This window comes from Athene cunicularia, assembly GCF_003259725.1.
Source record: "Athene cunicularia isolate RWA chromosome 28 unlocalized genomic scaffold, athCun1 chr28_part1, whole genome shotgun sequence".
Classification (NCBI taxonomy): Eukaryota; Metazoa; Chordata; class Aves; order Strigiformes; family Strigidae; genus Athene; species Athene cunicularia.
Genome location: NW_020799139.1, coordinates 2756876 through 2761267, shown reverse-complemented (window position 1 = coordinate 2761267; position 4392 = coordinate 2756876). Strand labels below are relative to the sequence as shown.

General features: G+C 60.2%; 1 protein-coding gene across 1 annotated transcript in view; it reads right to left on the bottom strand.

The window, feature by feature from the left end:
- Positions 1-4392, bottom strand: part of TLE2 (transducin like enhancer of split 2) — a 26999-nt gene that overhangs the window by 16188 nt on the left and 6419 nt on the right.

The following is a 4392-nucleotide window of genomic DNA, read 5'->3' as shown; positions in this document are numbered from 1 at the left end:
GGGGGCATGTGGGGTGGCAGAGTTTTGCCAAGCCCCTGGCAGCTGCAAGCAGGAATCGATGTCAAACCCAGGCTAAATGCTGTGCTGCTCCATGGCCAGTCCCTGGGGCACTGATGGATGGGGGGGTCCTGCCCTCCAGACTCAGCCCACCCCTCACCCACCGCAGCCAAAGCTCTCTGGGCAGCGGGACAGCGGCTGTCACTAGCCCACTCTCTATCCCCCTTTAAGGAGCCAGGGCTTTGCCGAGTTTTTCCAAGGATCCTGATGCCAGGAAAGCTAGTTCTGAGCCCATCCACTCCCACCCTTGTATCGCAACCTCTCATGCAAAAGAGAAGGAGTTTCTCTACCAGGAGCCAGCCAAACCAACCCTCATCAGCAGAGCTGTGGAAGCCCCACGTCACCCGCTCCTCACGAGCGTTGAGCCTCTTCGGCCAGGGCAGGAGCGGGGCTCACGGCTCCAGCTAAGAGAGGGTACAAGGCAGAGCAGCTTGTTTGGAAGGTGAGATGCTGTTTCCTCAAGTCTGCAGCTACTGGGAGAGTCACCAGGGAGGTATTTTTAACCCTTTTTTTTTTTGCTGCTGGTATGGGGCAGATTTTGATATGTGGGTAGATTTGAGCCCAGATCTGGTGACATGCCCTCTGAAGTGACTCCCTTTGGCCATCCAGAGCGAGTGCAGCGGTTGCAGGCAGAGCCAGGCTGGCAGCACCGGGAAGCTCAGCACTGCTCATCCCTGGGGTGGGGTGTCCGGGAGAAACGCTTTGGGTGCAAAGCTGGAACGCTTCAGAAATGGGTCATCTGGTAAAGCAGGAGTGAGTGGAGCACGAGGTTCAGCTCAGCATCTGATAGGAGGTGCAGGGGATTTGGAGAGCTGGAGAGCTCTCTCCTTATACTTTACAGTGGGTTGGTCTCCCCGAGGGAGCAGGGAGACACCCAGAGCCCGGGGGGGAGCAGCTCCCCTGCCCCAGCCTGCTGGCAACCGGGGATGCTCAGCCAGCAGCCTCGTGGTTTGTTCGACCCCTTGCCCACCGAACCGAGGCTGCTAATTAGCTCTAACAACAGGGACTCTGTTCCTCTGAAATCACCAGCCTGAAAACACCCCAGACCAATTTCTCCTAAATCTTCCTCCCTTGCACATCCATCAGGAATAACATCCACTTACGGGGCTCCCTACCCCCAGGCTGAGTTTGAACCAGTGACCTGGAGGTGAAAGCGCTTGAAAAGCTCCAGCCCTCGCCGCAGCCGCTTGCTCCCAGCGGGGTTTTCAGCAGCACTTACAGAGCAGAGATGGTTTTAGCAACTGTCGCATCGCAGCAGCCCCGGCCCGAAGCTGTGTTGGCCTTTCACATCAGAAACCTCTCGCTCAGCGTCAGCGAGGCCCTGAGCAGCTGCCGGCCCACGGGGTCAGGCTGCAGCTACCGGCAGCGTTTTGGCCGGCTCCTGGCCGTGAGCCCCTGCGCTCGGGGGGGCAGGGGTTGGACCTGTCTGCCCAGTGCTCTGGCCCCTCCATGGGCACCGAGGCCAGGCCAGCCCCTCCCAGCATCTCTGCCCTCACCACGGGCTCTGTGCCCTGGATCTGCCTCGTGGCGGCTGATCAGCCAGCAGCTGCCTCCCAGGGCACCGACAGCGGCTGCGTCAGGAGCGTCGGGCCCCACACGGGGCACCCGGTTCGGCAGGGACAGGGCTCAGGGCCCCCAGCAGTCCTGCAGCCAGAGTTCAAAGACCACCACCGGTGCCGTGGTCCTCTGCAGACCCCTCCCGCCCCTCGCCTGCCTGCACTGGGAGCCCTGGCCCAGCCACCCCCCCCGGGTGACGCTGGCGAGGCGGCGCAGCAGAGAACGGGAGCATTGTCGAGCCCTCGCGCTGCCCGCGGGCTCTGTAACCCATCCAGAGCCCCAGCGCGGGCGTGCCAGGCCTGGCCAGCGCTCCCGGGACAGTGACACGGGGCCGAGGCGTGCACCAGCCCCTCCATCCCCTTGCAGCAGAGGAAACCCAAGGGGCAGAGTGGAGCCGCAGCCTCTGCAGGCGTTTGTGCAGCACCATGCGCCTTTCCTCAAGCCTCTCCCGCCTTGGGCCTGCTGCAGCAGGCACGGCCCCAGCCCAGAGCGTCACCACTCTGGACCCAGACCTGGTCCCAGGCCTGAGCCAGCTCAGCAAATCCCACCAAATCCCACCCTCAGACGTTCAGCCTGACCTTTGCCCAGTGCCAGGAGGACAGAGGTACAGTGGCTGCTGCTCCCCTTCTGGCTTTCACCAGGGCCTCCATCTGCACCACCCCAGTCCTCTGACCTCAGCGGGCAGCCAGGGGCACTGAGACCCCCCCGAACGTGGCTTCCTTCCCAGGGGAAGGGGATTTTCCCACTCCAGCTGGCCCGGGAGATACAGAGGGGAGATGTTACCAGGGCAGAGCAGGCTCTGAAGCCAGAGGACAGCTCTAATTATTGAGAGCCAATTCCATTACAGCAATCTCAGCCCCAGGCAACACAGGCCAGATTTTCCAGAGGGGCTGAGTGACATGGACGCAGCTTTCCCTCTGCACCCACATGAAAAATGAATTATACACACACACAGAGCAGACCTGTAGCCGTTCCATTCCCACGTGTCACCAAACCATGCTGCTCCTGCTCCAGCAGAGCCGAGGCGACACGTCACTCCAGACCTCCCCACTTCCCAGCCGGAGAGCTCCCAGGTCCCCTTTCGCCACCATCCACTTTCACCTTGTTCTCCAGCTTGTTTTGACTCACCTGGACATCTTCCGTGCCCTAGCTCCAGCAGACTCCAGCCAAAGCTGTGGTGTAGGCACATGGCTCTGGGAGGACACCCGTGGGAGAGGCGGCAGCCTGGGGCAGGATGTGGGCAACAAAGACAGTCCTGGTTCTGCCAGTGAGTGGGAGACAGAGCAGGAGAGGAGCCAGAACCAGAGGTGTCAGCATTAACCCCCCTCCTCCTGCCTCACGGAGGAGCCTCCAGAGAGGGGTCCCCTCCCAGGAAGGGCAGTGGGTGAGGCAGGGGCTGGTCTGGGACACGCTCACCCAGAGGAGGGAGAGCAGCTCTGCCAGACACCTCCGCCAGCCCATAGGGAGCCCGAGGTAGAGTCCAGCATTAGCCATCAGAGCTACCTGTTCTTCCCCACCATTCCCCTATCTGGGGGGCAGGAGAGGGAGGGAAGCATTTTAAAGTAATTCCCCAAGGCAGCAAGAAAGCAGGCAGCAAGTCCGAGTTTTAACCAACCTTCTTATTTCTTTATTTGAAAGGCACAGCTTGTACGTCCTTGATACAGCATTTTCAGTTCCTCTTATTATAGGTCAAGTGATTAAACACAAAAAGCAAAACAAGATCTTTCTAAAGGACTATATACAAACACCAGATTATTATTTAGTTTTATTCTTTTTTTGTTCCATTTTTGTTTTTTATAGAAGACACGCTAGCGCACGGAGATAAGAACAGAGAAAGCTGCTGTATCCTCTACACGGGGGCAGGGACGCAGGGACGGGGAGGACCAGGAAAGGCTCTCAGTCTGCCTGCCCCCCACCCAGCCGCCCGAGCCCCCCGAAGCCAGGTGCTATGCCAAGGGGGAGCGGGTGGCAGAGGCTCCCCCATCCAGCCCGAGGCCGAGGGGCAGCCCCAGCGGCCGGAGCGCGTCGTACTGCCGCAGGACTGGCTAAGAACAGATACATGCAGAACAGCGAGGTGCCGGCCTGGTATTAGTGCAGGAGGGGTGCGGGGAGGACAGGGACGGGTGATGCGAGGAGATCAAGAGCGCTTGGGGAGGGAGGAGATGGTTCCGGGCACGGATCCCAGCAGGGAGTTGTGCAGAAACTGTCAGGATCAAGGGGCATCTTTAAATACCAAGGGGGGAAAGGCAGGCTGGGGGGAGCCACGTGGCACCGAGGAGCTGGGACAGCCAGGGGGCAAGTGGCCCCAGAGCAGCCCAAGCCAGGCTCTGGCTCGGCTCTGTGAGGGAGTGGGAACAGGGACAGGGAAGCCAGGCTGGGCACAGGGAGAGCACGATCGGCCACACGGTTACTGCTACGGCGCCTGCATTGCTGCGGAGCAGCCCCTTCGCGGGGACGGCGGTGGGGGCATCCCCCAGGCACTGCTGCCCATGGGAACAGGCCTGGCAAGCTGCCACCAAACACAAGCCCCCGCGATTCTGCTGCGCAGCAACTACAGAGAGATACTGCATCTTGATAAAGGATCTGAGCCATGAATTCTTGCTGCTGTCCCATGAATTGTCTCCCAGCCCAGTCCGCTCCCCTGTGATGCTGGTTTCGGTGTGTGCCTAAACCCTTTGGCTCTGGATTTCTGACTCCGTTGGAAAGTGGCTTGCAGAGGGCTCATAGCTTTACTCTTTCCCAGCATTCAACACCCCAAAATTTGCACCTGCCTGTATG